Here is a 22,530-nt window from a genome sequence, read left to right on the forward strand (position 1 = left end):
TTCATCATTTAGTGAATGAATTATGGAACCTGAGCATAGGAAGAGTATGGCTTTGAAGAAAGCATGGGTACAGATATGTAGGAAGGCTAGTTGAGGTTGATTAAGTCCAATAGTAACTATTATGAGTCCTAATTGACTTGATGTAGAGAAAGCAATAATTTTTTTAATATCATTTTGGGTTAGGGCGCATATGGCTGTGAATAGTGTTGTTAGTGCGCCTAGACATAGGCAGGTTGTTAAGATTATTTGGTTATTATTAATTAGAGGATTTAATCGGATGAGTAAAAAAATACCTGCTACAACTATTGTGCTTGAATGTAGTAGGGCAGAGACTGGTGTTGGGCCTTCTATTGCTGCTGGTAATCAAGGATGTAAGCCAAATTGTGCTGATTTCCCTGTAGCAGCTAAGACGAGTCCTAGTAATGGAATAGTCAAGTCTATATTTTTAGATAGAAAAAATAGTTGTTGTATTTCTCATGTATTTATATTAATTGCTAGTCATGTTATGCTGAAGATTAATCCAATATCTCCAATACGGTTATAGATTACTGCTTGTAAGGCGGCAGTGTTGGCGTCTGTTCGACTAAATCATCAACCAATTAATAAAAAGGATATAATGCCTACTCCTTCCCAGCCAATGAAAAGTTGAAATAGGTTATTTGCTGTAATTAGAATAATTATAGTAATTAGAAAAAGTATTAAGTATTTTAAGAATTGGTTTAGGTTTGGGTCTGATTTTATGTATCATAATGAGAATTCAAAGATGGATCATGTAACATATAGGGCTACTGGTATGAAAATAATTGAGTATATATCGAATTTAAAGCTTAAGTTGACATCTAGGGGTCCAATATTAATTCAATTTCAATTGGTTGTGACGGATTCTAGTCCTTGGTCTAGAAAAATTAGTAATGGGATGAGGCTGATGTAAAATGAGGTTTTTACAGCTATTTTTGTTGTATATGATCAATTATTGTTGGGTTTGGGTATTAGAGTACATGTAATAATTGGATATATGAGTGAGATAATAGTTAGGAATGTTATGTTTATTATAATAAGGTTCATGACTTTTGCTAGGATTTGCACCAAGAGTTTTTGATTCCTAAGACCAATAGATTACTATTATCTTTCAAAAGTTTAAGTGAGCCATGGATTTGAACCATGGATAAAAGAGTTAGCAGTTCTTTTTGTCCCGGACCTCTCTTGGTTATTAAAAAGATTTTCACTTTTATTTTTAGAACCACAATCTAATGTTTTTTTTAAACTATAATTACAGAATGTTCATCCTATAATAATTTCTGGTTTTAAAATGATTAATATGGAAGGTAATAAGTGTAAATAAATTAGTAGATGTTCGCGTGTATATGTTGGGTTAATAAATGTTAAATGTTGTGGTAAAGGGCCACGTTGTGTTATTAGAAATATATAAAGTGAATATGATGCTGTTAATAATACTCCGGTTCCTGTTAATATGATTGTTCAGTTTGATCATTTGATTAATGAGGTAATAATAAATAATTCTCCTATTAAGTTTAAGCTAGGTGGTAAGGCTAGGTTAGCTAGGTTAATTAAAAATCATGAGGTTGCTATTAATGGTAATATGATTTGTAATCCACGGGTAAGAATTATGATTCGGGTATGGGTTCGTTCATAGTTGGTGTTAGAGAGGCAGAATAATGCTGAGGAGATAAGGCCGTGGGCAATTATTAGTGTAATTGCTCCTGCGAAACTTCATGGTGTTTGGATTAGGATTGCTGCTGCTACTAAGCCTATATGGCTGACTGATGAATATGCGATTAGTGATTTTAAGTCTGTTTGTCGTAAACAAATAGAACTGGTCATGATGACTCCTCAGATGGCTAAGATAAGGAATGGGTATATTATTTCTTTGGTTAATGGGTTTAATATAATGATAATCCGTATTATTCCATAGCCTCCTAATTTTAATAGGATGGCTGCTAGAATTATTGAGCCTGCAATTGGTGCTTCTACGTGGGCTTTTGGCAATCATAAATGTACTCCATAAAGGGGTATTTTTACTAGGAAGGCGATTATGCATGCTAGTCATCAGAATTTGTTTGATCAGGATGGTTTTAAATTATATGGTATGTTTTGTAATATAAATATTGAAAGAGTATTTAAATCATTATGTAGGATAAGTAGGGCAATTAGTAATGGTAAAGAACCAATGAGTGTATAAAATAGGAAGTAGATACCTGCGTTTAATCGTTCAGTTTGGTTTCCTCATCGTGTAATGATAATTATGGTTGGGATTAAGGTGGCTTCAAATATAATATAGAATAGAATTAGTTCGGTCGCACTAAATGTTATGATTAAAAAGATTTGTAAGGAAATTAGTAATGTGATATAGGTGCGTTGGCGGGTAAAGGGTTCTTTTGTTAGGTGATTTTGGCTTGCTAAAATTATTAGTGGTAAGAGTCAGCAGGTTATTGTTAAAAGTGGTATTGATAATGGGTCGATGGCTAAGAAATTATTTGAGAAATGTCAGGCGGTTTCATTATTTCATTTAAGTCAAAGTAGACTTAGTGTAGCGATTATAAAACTATAGGTAGTGGAGATAGTTCATAATCATTTTTTGTTAATAAAGAATGTGGTTGGAATTATTATGATTGTAGGTACAAGGATTTTTAACATTGTAGTAGATTTAAGTTTTTTAGTTGATCTGATCCGTGAGTTCGGGTTGAGGCTACTAGTAGAGCTAGTCCTGAGCTAGCTTCACAGGCTGAAAATGTTAATAGAATTATTGGAGAGAGTGATCATGTTGATGAGTTTATTATTATTGATCATAGAGCAATTGAGATATATAGCGATAATATTATACCTTCCAAACAAATAAGGGCTGATAGTAAATGTGATCGGTTTAGTGTGAGTCCTGTTAGGCTGATTATAAATGTTATAGTAAGGATAAAATGGATGGGTGTCATAAGATATTTATAGGATTTCACTATAATTTGTCAAGTCGAAATTGAGTGTCTTAGGTATTAGACTAAATATCTATTCTGCTCATTCTAAGCCTCCTTGTAGTCATTCATAAATTAATCCTAAGGTAAGTAAAATAATAATAATTGTTGTTCATATAATAGTAAGAATGGGATTATTTAGTTGATCTGCTCATGGTAATGGTAGAAGTAGAGCAATTTCTAGGTCAAATAATATGAATAGAATGGCGATAAGGAAGAATCGGATTGAAAAGGGTAAGCGTGCATTTCCTAATGGGTCGAAGCCACATTCAAATGGGGATAATTTTTCATTGTTTGGTTTTAGTATTGGAAGAAGGAATGAGATAATAGCTAAAATTAGGGAAATGAGGGCCGTTATAGTGATAATAAATATGATGAGATTCATTACTTTTCCTTGGATTTTAACCAAGATTAAATGATTGGAAATCATTTGTACTAGTCTTTATACTAGAAAAGTTATGAACCTCATCAATAAATTGATACGTAAAGGAATAATCATACTACATCAACGAAATGTCAGTATCATGCTGCGGCTTCAAAGCCGAAGTGATGTTTTGATGTGAAGTGGAATTGGATTTGTCGTAAAAGGCAAATTATTAGGAATGTAGAACCAATGATTACATGTAAGCCATGAAATCCTGTGGCTACAAAGAATGTTGTACCATAAATACCATCAGCGATGGAGAATGGAGCTTCGTAGTATTCTATTGCTTGAAGAGCGGTAAAATAAAAACCTAATAGGATGGTTAAGGTAAGGGCTTGAATTGTTTCTTTTCGGTTGCCTTCTATAATGCTATGGTGAGCTCATGTTACTGTTACTCCTGATGCTAATAGAACTGCAGTATTTAAAAGTGGTACGTCAAATGGATTTAATGGATAAATGCCTGTAGGTGGTCAACATCCTCCTAATTCTGGAGTTGGTGCTAGGCTTGAGTGATAAAAGGCTCAGAAGAAACCTAGGAAGAAGAATACTTCTGATAAAATAAATAGGATTATTCCATAGCGGAGTCCTTTTTGTACTGGTATGGTGTGGTGGCCTTGGAAGGTTCCTTCTCGGATTACGTCTCGTCATCATTGGATTATGGTTAAGATTATTAGGATAAATCCTAGAATTAATAATAATGGTTTATGAAAGTGAAATCAGATAGCTAGGCCAGATGTTATTAGTAATGCGGCTATAGCTCCTGTTAATGGTCATGGGCTTTGATCTACTATATGATATGGATGTGCTTGGTGTGCCATTAAATGTTTTCTTGTAAATAAAGGCTTAATAAGAGTACAAATACGTAAGCTTGGATTATTGCTACGGCTACTTCTAGTATAGTTAATAAGAACAAAATTAGTGATGTTAGTAAAGCTACTGTTGGTATTACATTAATCAATGTGAATGCTGCAGTTGCAATTAATTGTATGAGCAGGTGCCCAGCTGTTAAGTTTGCAGTTAGTCGGACTCCTAGTGCTAGTGGTCGGATAAATAAACTAATTGTTTCAATGAAAATTAGAATTGGTACTAGTAAGGTTGGTGTTCCTTCTGGAAGTAAATGGGCTAGTGAAGAGGTTGGTTGATTTAATAGTCCAATTAGAACTGTGGTTAATCATAAAGGGATAGCGAATGCTATATTTAATGATAGTTGTGTTGTTGGGGTAAATGTATATGGAAGAAGTCCTAATAAATTTATTGTAATTAAGAATAATATTAATGCTATAAGGATTATAGCTCATTTATGTCCATTTAAATTAATAGGTTGTATTAATTGATATGTAAATCGGTTAATAAATCATTCTTGTAAGGTCATAAGTCGGTTATTAATTCAACGATTTGATGAATTTAATAATGTTATTCATGGAATTATAATTGCTAGGGCAATTAGTGGAATTCCTATTAATGAGGGGCTTAAGAATTGGTTAAAAAAGGTTAGGGTCATGGTCAGTATCAAGATTTTGGTTTAGGTTTTTTTGTATTTTCAAGCTTAGGATACTTAATAAATAGGTGATTTATTACTTTTTGTGTTATAATTGTTAGGAAAAATAGTCATGAAAATAAGAAGATTAAGAACCATGGATTTGGGTTTAATTGTGGCATATCATTAAGGGTGGTAGGAGGTCACCATTATTTAGCTTAAAAGGCTAATGCTATAATCCTATTTTAGCTTCTTAATGAAGATTCTTCTAGTATTAATGAAGATCAGTTTTCGAAATGTTCAAGTGGGACTGATTCAACTACAATTGGTATGAAAGTATGGTTAGCGCCACAGATTTCTGAACATTGTCCGTAGAAAATACCTGGTCGTGAAATAATGAAGGCAGTTTGATTTAAACGTCCTGGTACTGCATCTATTTTAATTCCTAGTGCGGGTACTGCTCATGAGTGTAAAACATCTTCGGCAGTGATGAGTATTCGGATTGGGGATTCTATTGGTACTACTATTCGGTGATCCGTTTCTAGGAGGCGGAACTGACCTGGGTTAAGGTCTTCTGTTTGGATTATGTATGAGTCAAATTCTAAATTTTCATAATCTGTATATTCGTAGCTTCAATATCATTGATGTCCTAGGGCTTTAATTGTAATATGTGGATCATTAATTTCGTCTATTAAGTATAAAATTCGTAATGATGGTAGGGCAATTAAGATTAGGATAACTGCTGGTAAAATTGTTCATACAATTTCAATTTCTTGTGAGTCTAAAATGTATTTATTAGTAAGTTTGGTAGATACTATTGCTAAAATAATATAGAGAACGAGTGAGCTAATTAAGAAAACGATTATTAATGTGTGGTCGTGGAAGTGGAGGAGTTCTTCTATTACTGGAGATGCTGCGTCTTGGAATCCTAATTGTGAAGGGTGTGCCATTATAAGATTTGTGGGGTTTTAACCCACAGTTTTACCTTGACAAGGTAATGTGTTACTATTATACTAAAATCTTGAAGAAAGTGACAGAGTGGTGATGTGATTGGCTTGAAACCAATATATGGGGGTTCAATTCCTTCCTTTCTTGTATTAATACATAGGACGTTGGATTTGAACAAATGGTGGTTCTTCAAAGGTATGATTAGGTGGTGGACAGCCGTGAAGTCATTCTACATTTGTATGTGGTAAATCAATAGTTAATACTTCACGTTTTGAGGCGAATGCTTCTCATAAAATGTATAGGAGTATAATTACGGCAACTAGGGAAATTATTGAGCCGATGGATGATACAACATTTCAGAGGGTATAAGCATCTGGATAATCTGAGTAGCGACGTGGTATTCCGGCTAAACCAAGAAAATGTTGTGGGAAAAATGTTAGGTTTACTCCAATAAATATTACTAGAAATTGTATTTTAGTTCAGGTTGAATTGAGTGTATACCCGGAAATTAGGGGGAATCAGTGAATGAATCCTGCTATAATTGCAAATACCGCTCCTATTGATAGGACGTAATGAAAGTGTGCTACAACATAGTATGTATCATGTAAAACAATATCAAGTGATGAATTAGCTAGAACAATTCCTGTTAAACCACCAATAGTAAATAGGAAGATAAATCCTAATGCTCATAGAAGGGGTGTTTCTCATTTAATAGATCCTCCATGGAGTGTTGCTAATCAGCTAAATACTTTAACTCCAGTGGGAATGGCAATGATTATGGTGGCTGAAGTAAAGTAGGCACGGGTATCAACGTCTATTCCAGCGGTAAATATATGATGGGCTCATACAATAAAACCAAGTAGTCCAATTGCTATTATTGCTCAAACTATTCCTATATAACCGAATGGTTCTTTTTTTCCGGAATAGTAAGCGACTACGTGTGAGATTATACCAAATCCTGGTAAAATTAAGATGTAAACTTCTGGGTGGCCAAAAAATCAGAATAGATGTTGATATAAGATTGGATCACCACCTCCTGCTGGATCAAAAAAGGTTGTATTAAGATTTCGGTCTGTTAATAATATAGTAATACCTGCTGCTAAGACTGGTAAAGATAAGAGTAATAGAATTGTGGTTACAAGTAATGATCATACGAAAAGGGGTGTTTGGTATTGTGTAATTGATGGGGATTTTATATTAATAATTGTGGTAATAAAATTAATGGATGCTAAGATAGATGAAATTCCAGCTAAATGTAATGAGAAAATTGTTAAATCAACTGATGCTCCTGCATGGGCGAGATTACCAGCAAGAGGGGGATAAACTGTTCAGCCGGTGCCAGCGCCGGCTTCTACTCCTGCAGAAGCTAGTAGTAATAAAAAGGATGGGGGAAGTAATCAGAAACTTATATTATTTAATCGTGGAAAAGCTATGTCTGGGGCTCCAATTATTAGTGGGGTTAATCAGTTGCCAAATCCACCAATTATAATTGGTATAACCATAAAAAAGATTATAACAAAGGCATGAGCAGTAACAATTACATTATAGATTTGATCATCACCCAGTAAAGTACCTGGTTGGCTCAATTCGGTTCGAATTAATAGGCTCAAACCAGTTCCCACTATTCCTGCTCAAGCACCGAAGATCAAGTATAGGGTGCCAATATCTTTATGATTTGTAGAGAATAATCAGCGATTAATTGCCACAGGTAAGATGGCCGAGTTTAAAGCAGCGGATTGTAGCTCCGTAGAGAGAGGTATAAATCCTCTTCTTATCAGAATAGTCTTGTAGTATAAATGTTTACAGACGATTGCAAATCGTGAAAAGGAGAGAGATCTCCCGGGGCTTCTCCCGCCTTTGCCCCTTACGGCGGGAGAAGCTGGATAGATGTTCGTAGGATTGAACGCTTAGCTGTTAACTAAGAATTTATAGGATCGAGGCCTGTCTATCTAGTAAGGTTTTAGCTTAATTAAAGTGTCTGGGTTGCATTCAGAAGATGTGAGATAAAGTCTTGCAAATCTTAAATCAGAAGTTAAGAGGGTTTCACTTTTATTTAAAGCTTTGAAGGCTTTTGGTTTTGTTAACCTAAACTTCTTATTATAGGGTTAGTATAAATATTATGGGGGTTAATGGTAGAAGTATAATTGATATTATTGTGGATAAAGTTAGTAATGTGTTTGGTTTGGATGTAGGTGATTGTCATGTTGATGTTGATAAAGTTAGGTTGGGGGAGATGGTTAATGTGATTATATAACATAATCGTAAGTAGAAGAATAGGCTTAATAATGTTGCTAAAGTTATGATAGTGGTTGTAAATATTATGTTTTGTTTAGTTAATTCTTCAATAATTAATCATTTTGGTATAAAGCCGGATAGGGGAGGTAATCCTCCTAATGATAGGAGAGAGGTAAGGAAAATTGGTGTGATTAGTTGTGTTTTTATTCCAGATGGTGCGATGGATTCAATTTTTGTGGAGTTAATATATATTAATATTAAGAATATGGAGGAGGTTATAATCAAATAGATAATTAGATTTAATATTATGAGGTTAGGTATGTAGTGTAAAATAGATATTATCCATCCTAGATGTGCGATTGATGAATAGGCTAGGATTTTTCGTAGTTGTGTTTGGTTTAGTCCTCCTCATCCTCCTACAACGATTGATGTTAATCCAAGAATTGTTAATAAATGTGGGTTGAGTGTTTGGTGTAATTGAAATAGGATTGCTAATGGTGCAAGTTTTTGTCATGTTGCTAGAATTATACCTGTTGGTAAATTAATTCCTTGTATTACTTCTGGTAGTCAGAAGTGTATTGGTGCTAGTCCTAGTTTTAGGGCTAGGGCTAATGTAATAAATATTGTTGTTGTTTGGTTTGTTATTTGGGTTAGTTCTCATTGTCCAGTCAGTCATGCATTGATGGTTCCTCCAAATAGGAGTATTGCAGAGGCTGTGGCTTGTGTGATGAAGTATTTGGTGGAGGCTTCTACTGCTCGTGGGTGGTGTTTATAAATTATTAATGGAATGATGGCTATGGTATTAATTTCAAGGCCTATTCAGATTAATAATCAATTTGTTATTGTGAATGTTATTAGGGTTCCTATGATTAGGCTAAGGATAAGGATTAGTAGGATAAATGGATTCATTAGTAGAGGAAGGATTTTAACCAACATGGTTGGGGTATGGGCCCAAAAGCTTATTTAGCTGACTTTACTTAGTGGATAGTATAATGAAGTACTTAGGGTTTTGATCTCTAAGGTATAGGTTCAAGTCCTATTTCTCTAGGAAGGGGAATGATTTTAACATTCATGATTTACTCTATCAAAGTAACCCTTTAGTTCAGGCACTCTTCCTTTTGTTTATGTTAGTGGTGGTAGGCTTGCTATGGCGATTGGAAATGAAATATGTCATATGATAAGTGCTAGTGTTAATGGTAAAAAATTTTTTCATACTAAATGTATGAGTTGGTCATATCGAAATCGTGGATATGAGGCTCGGATTCATAGAAAAAGAATGGTTAATAGGGCTGTCTTGATTATTAGGCTGAAGGTGGTAAGTTCTGGTATTATTATATTATATGATGTTCCTATAAATAGGATAATTGATAATGTATTTATTATTAAAATGTTTGAGTATTCTGCTAGGAAGAATAAGGCGAATGGTCCTGCAGCGTATTCAATGTTGAAGCCTGAGACTAGTTCTGATTCACCTTCAGTAAGGTCGAAAGGAGCTCGGTTAGTTTCTGCTAATGTTGAGATATATCATATTATGGCTAATGGTCAGGTTGGTAGAATTAATCAGGTACTTTCTTGAGTTAAATTAAATGTATGTAGGGTAAAGCCTCCTGTTATGATAATAAGGGACAGTAGAATTAGGCCTAATGTGATTTCATATGAGATGGTTTGTGCTACAGCGCGTAGTGCTCCTATTAGAGCATATTTTGAGTTTGAAGCTCAGCCTGAGGCTAGGATTGTATATACTGTTAGGCTTGAGATTGCTAGGATAAATAATAAACCTAAATTGATGTTTATGATTGCGTGTGGTATTGGTAATGGTATTCATATTAAAAGGGCAAGTGTTAGTGCTATGGTTGGGGCTAGTAGGAAGAGTGTTTGTGAGGAGAAAGATGGTATAATTGGTTCTTTTGTAAATAATTTTAGGCCGTCTGCAATGGGTTGTAAAATGCCATAAGGTCCAATGATGTTAGGTCCTTTACGTAGTTGTATATAGCCTAATACTTTTCGTTCTAGTAGTGTTAAGAAGGCTGTAGCTAAAAGTACTGGGATAATGTATATTAATGGATTAATAATGTGGATAAATACGTAGTTTAACATAGTTAGGAAGAGGATTTGAACCTCTGGATGAAGGAGCTTAGGTCCTTTGCAATTACCAGTCTCTGCCACCCTAACTAATCATTATTTTTGATTAATATATAATCTTTATTACTTATTTGAGTTTTTTTCAATAAGTGGAAGGGAAGCATGCTTTAAGCATTGGCTTCATTTTCTCGGTCCTTTCGTACTGGGGAAAATATTATTATAGATAGAAACTGACCTGGATTGCTCCGGTCTGAACTCAGATCACGTAGGACTATTAATCGTTGAACAAACGAACCCTTAATAGCGGTTGCACCATTAGGATGTCCTGATCCAACATCGAGGTCGTAAACCTTTTCGTCGATATGGACTCTTAGAAAAGATTGCGCTGTTATCCCTAGGGTAACTTGGTTCATTGATCAAGAATAGGTCTTGGGTCATGTGTCGTCAGATGTTCTGTAAATTAGAATGGTAATTCTATTTTTTAAGTATTGAATACTTAATCGATTAGGGGGTTTTTTTGTACCCCTTGGTCGCCCCAACCAAAAATGTTAAATTATATTAAGTTATTTATTAAGTCCATGGATATTAGTGGGTTACTTATTAATTTAATTATTTTAAGCTCCATAGGGTCTTCTCGTCTTATAGTTATATCCTCGCTTCTGCACGTGGAGATTAATTTCATTGATTGGAAAATAGAGACAGATAAACTCTCGTTATGCCTTTCATACGGGTCTTCAATTAAAAGACAAGTGATTACGCTACCTTTGCACGGTCAGGGTACCGCGGCCGTTAAATGTTTCACAGGGCAGGCGGGACCTCTTATATTTATAACACAAGAGGCGATGTTTTTGGTAAACAGGCGGAGTTAGGTGTTTGCCGAGTTCCTTTATTTTCTTTTAATCTTTCCTATATAACACACCGGTGTAGGATTAACGTTTATTTTATAATATGAATTTCTAGTTATTTATTAATTTTATAATTACCTCTAGTTGGTGGCGGTTAATTACCAGTGATTTAATTCTGTCTGGTGTACACTAGTGTTAGGAGAGGTTTAATTCCTCTTATTACTCATTTTAGCATAATTTCTTTTATTGAATATAAAATAACCCAATATTATTAAGGGGATTTAGATTAATTATCAGTATTTTATTTTGTTAATAGTTTGGAGCTGTGACGCTTGCTTGACAGGTGGCTGCTTTTAGGCCCACTGATTTAATTTAAATTTTATTAATGTGATCTTTATTCTCCTAATAAAGTTGTTTCTTTGTTCAAAAGAGGTGTACCTCTTTTAAATAACTATTAATTATTACATTAGGTCTTTTAAGATTTTTCTTATATGATTTAATGAATAGTTAATGCAGAACTAAGGTTCTTTTTTTGGGTAACCAGCTATCACTAAACTCGGTAGGTTTGTTGCCTCTACTTGGGAGTCTTCCCACTCTTTTGCAACAGAGAAGGGTTTGCACTATTTGCTGCTCCGAAGTAGCTCGTATAGTTTCGGGAGGATAAACTAAAAGTCTTTTTGCCTATTTATTCTGGCTAAATCATGATGCGAAAGGTACAAGGTTTAATCTTTACTTTTTATTACTTTAAGATTATTTCATTTCTCTTTCAACTTTCCCTTGCGGTACTTTTTCTATGGCTCTAATTTTTGGTTCTATCGCCTATACTGAAAAGATTTAAAATGTTTTAGTTAAAGGTTAGAAGTTTTAGTTTAATATTTAAATATTGTTAAAGTTTTAATGGTGAATAGGCTAGTTTTAAGGTTCAAAATAGCTCGGATTGCACGAGTATCTTCTCGGTGTAAGGGAGATGCTTTGATTTTTAGCTATATTTTGGTTATTCCAAGTGCACTTTCCAGTACACTTACCATGTTACGACTTGCCTCCTCTTATATTTTTTCTTTTTTTATTTAAGTTTAGATTTAAGTTTGAGGAGAGTGACGGGCGGTGTGTGCACTCTTCAGAGCCGTCTTCAGGATAATGTGCTTATTTATCTTTACTGCTAAATCCACCTTATTAAGTATTTTTCATTTATTGTCCGTTTTTTCTTTATAGAAAATGTAGCCCATTTCTTTCCACTCCATTCGCTACACCTCGACCTGACGTATTGAATATATTATTCATTTTGCTTACTGTTGTTCCTTCATAGGGTGAGCTGATGACGGCGGTATATAGGCGGTAAAGGCAAGGAGTGGTGAGGTTTAACGTGGATTATCGGTTATAGAACAGGCTCCTCTAGGTGGATCTGAAGAACCGCCAAGTCCTTTGGGTTTTAAGCTAGCGCTTATAGTTCTCAGGCGAATAGGTTAGTAAATACTTATTTATTTATAATTAAACATAGTAGGGTATCTAATCCTAGTTTGGGTTTTAATTGTCGTGAGGTCAAAGTATCAAATTTGTTAAAGTCACTTTCGTTGATGATTTTTTTTATTTATAAGTGCGTATAACAGCTTTATTAAAGTCTTAACTTTAGAATGAATTGAGAATTTTTAATCACCCTTTACGCCGTAAAGTATTAATATGGGTTACTCGTATAACCGCGGTGGCTGGCACGAGATTTACCAACCCTTATAACTGTAACTAATTCAAGCTTTCGCTTATTATATAATATTTATTACTGCTGAGTACCCTTGGGGGTGTGGCTGAGCGAGGTGTCATGGGCTATGATACAATATATGTGCCTGATACCAGCATCTAAACAAATAATAGTCTGTTTAGGGCGTATTCACTGGATTGCTGAAACTTGCATGTATAAATTGAGTTAAAATTAATACTGAGTCTAGGACCAAAACTGCAGTGCTTGTGAAAGTTTTTAAAATTTTATCTTAGCATCTTCAGTGCCATGCTTTAAAATTAAGCTACACTAGCATGCATGTGTAACACTATATACAATGACGCATTTTACACTTTGTCATTAAACCCAAAAGTATACATCGGCCCTCGTTTTAGGGGTTTTTCGAGGATAACCATGTATATTGGGGGGAGGGGGGGTTTTTCCAAAAAAATGTTTTATTCTTTTTTTTTTTTTTCGTTTTCGTTTCTAAGACCAGGGGCACCTATATAATATATTTATGTCCAATAAATCTTTCCATGTGGTAAAGAAATGAATGCTCTTAACATTAATTAAAAATTATATGATGAATTAATATGATTATTAATAATAATTCTTTCTTAAATTCATGTTGATTTATTCATCCTAAATATCTCATATAATTATAATTATTGTCCTATGATGTACATTCTTAGTTTACTTGACAATCATTAACCATGAATTAATAAGTAATGGTTAAATCATGATATGTCGAGGATAACACAAGTTTAATTGAGTGAGTCGTTACCAACCCTCGAGGGTTTGTTATTGCTTCATTCCCCCCAAAAAAGACTGGGAGGGCTAGAAATCTTGAGACGATTAAGAGTAGAATGACAATTAAGGGAACTAGTGGAGATGGAGTCCTGATACGACAAGAGAGTAATACCTTACAAGGGTGCCAAATGCCAATATTTGAGCAATTATAGGGGATTAATCTATTACCGTACCACAAACCGTGCAAAGGTATCTATATTAGGGTATTGTTGATTTCTTACCAACCCTCATTAAACGTTGGTTAAATACTGATTATATTAGTTAAAATAGTATGTATTAATCTAATGGTAAATAGTATAATGAGGTAATTGTGATAAATTTAAGTAATGAAATATTGGAAAATCATAATTATGAGGTCTAAGGTTATTATGTAATGAAGATGGGGAAAATCTGTTAATGATTATTAAACATAGTATGTAATGAAGATGGGGAAAATCTATTAATGATTATTAAGCATAGTATGTATATATGTCTAATTTCATAATGTGTGATCTGACTGGAAAATGGAAAATTTGTGTTTTGGCTGTAATCATACTGATATATTGTAGTATTAGCAGTAATATTAGGGCCCAATGAGTCGGTCTTGTTTTGGTTGGGGTTTTGTTGTTTAGGTTTCTTTTAAAACCGATAATGTTTTGAAGTCTATTATTGATGGGTGCTTATTTTATAGTTTGTTTTGAGTTTTATAGTTCTTTACTATGAGATATGTTTTGAATAATGGGTAGTGTTTTATTAAAGGTTAGGATTTACTTCTCTTCCCCCGACACTCTAAATATTAGGGTAAGATTTTAATAAGATATTACGTTTTTTCAGGGGGTATTTTAATTAAAATTTTGGCTTTGGGTGTCAAGGATAGGAGTTTAAATCTTTTCCCCCTGAAAAAGGTTATTAGATGGTCGTGGGGGGTGACGTAAATCATCAATTGGTACGAGTTTTTCCGTATCAATTGATGATGTTTTGTATTAATGAAGTTTTAGGTGTGTTATTATAATAAATTGAGAGTAGGTCTGTTTTTGGTTTAATATTAGTCTTTGTGTTAGGTATTTGGACGGTTATAATTTGTTTTTCATTCGGTAATGTGTAATAGTTAGGAATGGGATGAAGAATAGTATAGGTGAGAACAATTTTAATATGTGGTTATTCGGTTGGTTGTCCTATGAGAAAAGGAATTATACTGATATGTTATAGTATTAGTAGTAATGGTGGGTTTAATGGGTTGATCTTGTTTTGGTTGGGTTTTAAAGGTTTGGTTGTTTAGGTTTCTTTTAAAAACCGATATAAATGTTTTGAAGTCTATTATTGATGGGTGCTTATTTTATAGTTTGTTTTGAGTTTATAGTTCTTTACTATGAGATATGTTTTGAATAATGGGTAGTGTTTTATTAAAGGTTAGGATTTACTTCTCTTCCCCCGACACTCTAAATATTAGGGTAAGATTTTAATAAGATATTACGTTTTTTCAGGGGGTATTTTAATTAAGATTTTGGTTTTGGATAGGAGTTTGGATCTTTTTTCCCTTGAAAAAAGGTTATTAGATGGTCGTGGGGGGTGACGTAAATCATCAATTGGTACGAGTTTTTCCGTATCAATTGATGATGTTTTGTATTAATGAAGTTTTAGGTGTGTTATTATAATAAATTGAGAGTAGGTCTGTTTTTGGTTTAATATTAGTCTTTGTGTTAGGTATTTGGACGGTTATAATTTGTTTTTCATTCGGTAATGTGTAATAGTTAGGAATGGGATGAAGAATAGTATAGGTGAGAACAATTTTAATATGTGGTTATTCGGTTGGTTGTCCTATGAGAAAAGGAATTATACTGATATGTTATAGTATTAGTAGTAATGGTGGGTTTAATGGGTTGATCTTGTTTTGGTTGGGTTTTAAAGGTTTGGTTGTTTAGGTTTCTTTTAAAAACCGATATAAATGTTTTGAAGTCTATTATTGATGGGTGCTTATTTTATAGTTTGTTTTGAGTTTATAGTTCTTTACTATGAGATATGTTTTGAATAATGGGTAGTGTTTTATTAAAGGTTAGGATTTACTTCTCTTCCCCCGACACTCTAAATATTAGGGTAAGATTTTAATAAGATATTACGTTTTTTCAGGGGGTATTTTAATTAAGATTTTGGTTTTGGATAGGAGTTTGGATCTTTTTTCCCTTGAAAAAAGGTTATTAGATGGTCGTGGGGGGTGACGTAAATCATCAATTGGTACGAGTTTTTCCGTATCAATTGATGATGTTTTGTATTAATGAAGTTTTAGGTGTGTTATTATAATAAATTGAGAGTAGGTCTGTTTTTGGTTTAATATTAGTCTTTGTGTTAGGTATTTGGACGGTTATAATTTGTTTTTCATTCGGTAATGTGTAATAGTTAGGAATGGGATGAAGAATAGTATAGGTGAGAACAATTTTAATATGTGGTTATTCGGTTGGTTGTCCTATGAGAAAAGGAATTATACTGATATGTTATAGTATTAGTAGTAATGGTGGGTTTAATGGGTTGATCTTGTTTTGGTTGGGTTTTAAAGGTTTGGTTGTTTAGGTTTCTTTTAAAAACCGATATAAATGTTTTGAAGTCTATTATTGATGGGTGCTTATTTTATAGTTTGTTTTGAGTTTATAGTTCTTTACTATGAGATATGTTTTGAATAATGGGTAGTGTTTTATTAAAGGTTAGGATTTACTTCTCTTCCCCCGACACTCTAAATATTAGGGTAAGATTTTAATAAGATATTACGTTTTTTCAGGGGGTATTTTAATTAAGATTTTGGTTTTGGATAGGAGTTTGGATCTTTTTTCCCTTGAAAAAAGGTTATTAGATGGTCGTGGGGGGTGACGTAAATCATCAATTGGTACGAGTTTTTCCGTATCAATTGATGATGTTTTGTATTAATGAAGTTTTAGGTGTGTTATTATAATAAATTGAGAGTAAGTCTTGGGAAAGATTTTCACTTTCAGTCTTTGGTTTACAAGACCAATGCCTTTAAATTAGGCTACCTGGACGGTTATAATTTTAGTATTTTGTTTTCTAGTCATCCGGTAATAGGTATAATAATTAGGAATAGGATGAAGTATAATATAGATGATAGTTGGCCAATTATGATATATGGTTGTTCAACTGGTTGTCCTCCGATTCATGTTAAGATAATAGTATTTGATACTAGTAATCAGAATATGAGTTGGGTGAGGGGTCGGAATGTTATGCTTCGTTGTTTTGAGGTATGTATTATCGGGATTAATATAAGGATGGTGATTGAAAAGATTAGGGCTAGTACCCCCCCTAATTTATTAGGAATTGATCGTAGAATTGTATATGCAAATAAAAAATATCATTCTGGTTTAATGTGGGTTGGAGTTACGAGTGGGTTGGCTGGGATAAAGTTTTCTGTATCACTTAGAAAATTAGGTGAAAATAGGGCTAGGGTAACAATTATAAGAATTAGTATGAGGAAGCCTAATATATCTTTATAGGAATAGTAAGGGTGGAATGGGATTTTGTCTATATCTGAATTTAGTCCTGTTGGGTTGTTTGATCCTTTTTCGTGAAGGAATAAGATATGGACTATAGTTATTGCGGCTATAATAAATGGAAGTATAAAGTGGAATGCGAAGAATCGGGTAAGTGTAGCGTTATCTACTGAAAAGCCACCTCAGACTCATTGTACTAATATATTTCCAATATATGGGAGTGCAGAGAGGAGATTAGTAATTACTGTAGCTCCTCAGAAAGATATTTGTCCTCATGGTAGGATATAACCTATGAAGGCTGTAGCTATGAGTAATATTAATAGTATTACTCCAATATTTCATGTTTCTTTATTTAGGTATGAGCCGTAATAAAATCCTCGGGCTGTGTGTAAGTAGATGCAGATGAAGAATATTGAGGCACTGTTAGCGTGAATATTTCGAATTATTCAACCATAGTTTACGTCACGGGTAATATGGGCAATTGATGAGAATGCGGATGAGATGTCTGGGGTATAATGTATTGCTAAGAATAGGCCTGTTATGATTTGTAAAATAAGACATAGCCCTAGTAAGGATCCAAAATTTCATCAGGAGGAGATGTTAATGGGGGCGGGGAGATCAATTAATACGTTATTAATGATTTTTAATAATGGGTGATTTTTTCGATTAATTATTGTCATTAGTCTTTATAGTTGAATTACAACGATAGTTTTTCAGATTATTGGTCTTAGTTAAAATCTAGGTGAAGATTAATATGACTTATTTAATTTTAGTAGTGATTGCAAGTTTTATTTTTGGTTTTATAGCGGTGGCGTCAAATCCATCTCCTTATTATGCTGCTTTGGGTTTAGTTATTTCTTCTGGTTTTGGTTGTGGTTTATTAGTTATTTTTGGTAGTTCTTTTTTAAGTTTAGTTTTATTTTTAATTTATTTAGGTGGCATGTTGGTAGTTTTTGCTTACTCAGCTGCGCTCGCAGCTGAGCCTTATCCAGAAACATGGATTGATTGGTCTGTTATGGTTTATTTAATATTTTATGTAATTTTAGTTTATTTTAGTGGTAAAGGTTTAATTAGTGATTGGGATTTTGGTTGGTTTAGTGAGGAAGTTCATGTTTTGGATATAGTTCGTGGTGATTTTACTGGTGTAAGTATACTTTATTTTTATGGTGGATATATATTGATTTTGGGTGGGTGAATATTATTATTAACTTTATTTGTTGTATTGGAATTAACTCGTGGTTTATCTTGGGGAAGTCTTCGTGTGGTATAAAATATAATAGTAATTATTATAATTGTTAGGATAAAGATTATTAGGTATGTTTTAATATAACCTTGTTGTGGTTCGTTAATGATTTTAATTATTGGGATTTGTTGAATAAGTGGGCTTTTTGGTCCAATTTTTTCATATCATGATAGGTCTATTACATGGGTTGAGATGTTTTGTGCTCATGTTAAATTAATTTTTGATAATAGGCGGTGTATAATTGGTGGGTAATATCCTAATATATTGGAGAATTTATAAGGTTGTTTGTTAAGTGTTAATTCTATTTTTTTTATATTTATGAGTTCTATTGCTAGGAGTAATCCTAAAATTGAGACTAATAAGGCTGCTATTTTAGTGATGGTGGGTATGGTTATGATTTGGGTTTTTGTTGGATTTATATTATTTATGATAATGAAGCCAGCAGTTATGCTGCCATAAGCTAATCGTTTAATGGATTTTGTAAGTATAATATCATTTTCATTGATTGGTATAAGTGTTATGAAGCGTGGAAATATTATAGAGGAGAGGAAAATTAGTCGTAGACTATAAATGGCTGTGAAAGAGGTGGCTATGAGGGTAAGGGTTAGGGCTCAGGCGTTGAGATATGATATGTTTATTGTTTCGATAATTGTGTCTTTTGAAAAGAAGCCTGATAAGAAGGGTATGCCTGTTAATGCTAGTGATCCAATTGTTAGGGCTGAGGAGGTAATTGGTAAGGTTTTATGTATTCCTCCTATTTTTCGGATATCTTGTTCATCATTTAGTGAATGAATTATGGAACCTGAGCATAGGAAGAGTATGGCTTTGAAGAAAGCATGGGTACAGATATGTAGGAAGGCTAGTTGAGGTTGATTAAGTCCAATAGTAACTATTATGAGTCCTAATTGACTTGATGTAGAGAAAGCAATAATTTTTTTAATATCATTTTGGGTTAGGGCGCATATGGCTGTGAATAGTGTTGTTAGTGCGCCTAGACATAGGCAGGTTGTTAAGATTATTTGGTTATTATTAATTAGAGGATTTAATCGGATGAGTAAAAAAATACCTGCTACAACTATTGTGCTTGAATGTAGTAGGGCAGAGACTGGTGTTGGGCCTTCTATTGCTGCTGGTAATCAAGGATGTAAGCCAAATTGTGCTGATTTCCCTGTAGCAGCTAAGACGAGTCCTAGTAATGGAATAGTCAAGTCTATATTTTTAGATAGAAAAAATAGTTGTTGTATTTCTCATGTATTTATATTAATTGCTAGTCATGTTATGCTGAAGATTAATCCAATATCTCCAATACGGTTATAGATTACTGCTTGTAAGGCGGCAGTGTTGGCGTCTGTTCGACTAAATCATCAACCAATTAATAAAAAGGATATAATGCCTACTCCTTCCCAGCCAATGAAAAGTTGAAATAGGTTATTTGCTGTAATTAGAATAATTATAGTAATTAGAAAAAGTATTAAGTATTTTAAGAATTGGTTTAGGTTTGGGTCTGATTTTATGTATCATAATGAGAATTCAAAGATGGATCATGTAACATATAGGGCTACTGGTATGAAAATAATTGAGTATATATCGAATTTAAAGCTTAAGTTGACATCTAGGGGTCCAATATTAATTCAATTTCAATTGGTTGTGACGGATTCTAGTCCTTGGTCTAGAAAAATTAGTAATGGGATGAGGCTGATGTAAAATGAGGTTTTTACAGCTATTTTTGTTGTATATGATCAATTATTGTTGGGTTTGGGTATTAGAGTACATGTAATAATTGGATATATGAGTGAGATAATAGTTAGGAATGTTATGTTTATTATAATAAGGTTCATGACTTTTGCTAGGATTTGCACCAAGAGTTTTTGATTCCTAAGACCAATAGATTACTATTATCTTTCAAAAGTTTAAGTGAGCCATGGATTTGAACCATGGATAAAAGAGTTAGCAGTTCTTTTTGTCCCGGACCTCTCTTGGTTATTAAAAAGATTTTCACTTTTATTTTTAGAACCACAATCTAATGTTTTTTTTAAACTATAATTACAGAATGTTCATCCTATAATAATTTCTGGTTTTAAAATGATTAATATGGAAGGTAATAAGTGTAAATAAATTAGTAGATGTTCGCGTGTATATGTTGGGTTAATAAATGTTAAATGTTGTGGTAAAGGGCCACGTTGTGTTATTAGAAATATATAAAGTGAATATGATGCTGTTAATAATACTCCGGTTCCTGTTAATATGATTGTTCAGTTTGATCATTTGATTAATGAGGTAATAATAAATAATTCTCCTATTAAGTTTAAGCTAGGTGGTAAGGCTAGGTTAGCTAGGTTAATTAAAAATCATGAGGTTGCTATTAATGGTAATATGATTTGTAATCCACGGGTAAGAATTATGATTCGGGTATGGGTTCGTTCATAGTTGGTGTTAGAGAGGCAGAATAATGCTGAGGAGATAAGGCCGTGGGCAATTATTAGTGTAATTGCTCCTGCGAAACTTCATGGTGTTTGGATTAGGATTGCTGCTGCTACTAAGCCTATATGGCTGACTGATGAATATGCGATTAGTGATTTTAAGTCTGTTTGTCGTAAACAAATAGAACTGGTCATGATGACTCCTCAGATGGCTAAGATAAGGAATGGGTATATTATTTCTTTGGTTAATGGGTTTAATATAATGATAATCCGTATTATTCCATAGCCTCCTAATTTTAATAGGATGGCTGCTAGAATTATTGAGCCTGCAATTGGTGCTTCTACGTGGGCTTTTGGCAATCATAAATGTACTCCATAAAGGGGTATTTTTACTAGGAAGGCGATTATGCATGCTAGTCATCAGAATTTGTTTGATCAGGATGGTTTTAAATTATATGGTATGTTTTGTAATATAAATATTGAAAGAGTATTTAAATCATTATGTAGGATAAGTAGGGCAATTAGTAATGGTAAAGAACCAATGAGTGTATAAAATAGGAAGTAGATACCTGCGTTTAATCGTTCAGTTTGGTTTCCTCATCGTGTAATGATAATTATGGTTGGGATTAAGGTGGCTTCAAATATAATATAGAATAGAATTAGTTCGGTCGCACTAAATGTTATGATTAAAAAGATTTGTAAGGAAATTAGTAATGTGATATAGGTGCGTTGGCGGGTAAAGGGTTCTTTTGTTAGGTGATTTTGGCTTGCTAAAATTATTAGTGGTAAGAGTCAGCAGGTTATTGTTAAAAGTGGTATTGATAATGGGTCGATGGCTAAGAAATTATTTGAGAAATGTCAGGCGGTTTCATTATTTCATTTAAGTCAAAGTAGACTTAGTGTAGCGATTATAAAACTATAGGTAGTGGAGATAGTTCATAATCATTTTTTGTTAATAAAGAATGTGGTTGGAATTATTATGATTGTAGGTACAAGGATTTTTAACATTGTAGTAGATTTAAGTTTTTTAGTTGATCTGATCCGTGAGTTCGGGTTGAGGCTACTAGTAGAGCTAGTCCTGAGCTAGCTTCACAGGCTGAAAATGTTAATAGAATTATTGGAGAGAGTGATCATGTTGATGAGTTTATTATTATTGATCATAGAGCAATTGAGATATATAGCGATAATATTATACCTTCCAAACAAATAAGGGCTGATAGTAAATGTGATCGGTTTAGTGTGAGTCCTGTTAGGCTGATTATAAATGTTATAGTAAGGATAAAATGGATGGGTGTCATAAGATATTTATAGGATTTCACTATAATTTGTCAAGTCGAAATTGAGTGTCTTAGGTATTAGACTAAATATCTATTCTGCTCATTCTAAGCCTCCTTGTAGTCATTCATAAATTAATCCTAAGGTAAGTAAAATAATAATAATTGTTGTTCATATAATAGTAAGAATGGGATTATTTAGTTGATCTGCTCATGGTAATGGTAGAAGTAGAGCAATTTCTAGGTCAAATAATATGAATAGAATGGCGATAAGGAAGAATCGGATTGAAAAGGGTAAGCGTGCATTTCCTAATGGGTCGAAGCCACATTCAAATGGGGATAATTTTTCATTGTTTGGTTTTAGTATTGGAAGAAGGAATGAGATAATAGCTAAAATTAGGGAAATGAGGGCCGTTATAGTGATAATAAATATGATGAGATTCATTACTTTTCCTTGGATTTTAACCAAGATTAAATGATTGGAAATCATTTGTACTAGTCTTTATACTAGAAAAGTTATGAACCTCATCAATAAATTGATACGTAAAGGAATAATCATACTACATCAACGAAATGTCAGTATCATGCTGCGGCTTCAAAGCCGAAGTGA

At 33.4% G+C, this 22,530-nt stretch overlaps 1 pseudogene; it reads right to left on the bottom strand.

Moving 5' to 3' along the window:
• Window positions 1-5,903: 5,903 nt before the first annotated feature.
• LOC138750998 (NADH-ubiquinone oxidoreductase chain 2-like) lies at window positions 5,904-8,974 on the bottom strand (annotated as a pseudogene).
• Window positions 8,975-22,530: the final 13,556 nt, after the last annotated feature.

Source organism: Narcine bancroftii, unplaced genomic scaffold, assembly GCF_036971445.1.
Source record: "Narcine bancroftii isolate sNarBan1 unplaced genomic scaffold, sNarBan1.hap1 Scaffold_57, whole genome shotgun sequence".
Classification (NCBI taxonomy): domain Eukaryota; kingdom Metazoa; phylum Chordata; class Chondrichthyes; order Torpediniformes; family Narcinidae; genus Narcine; species Narcine bancroftii.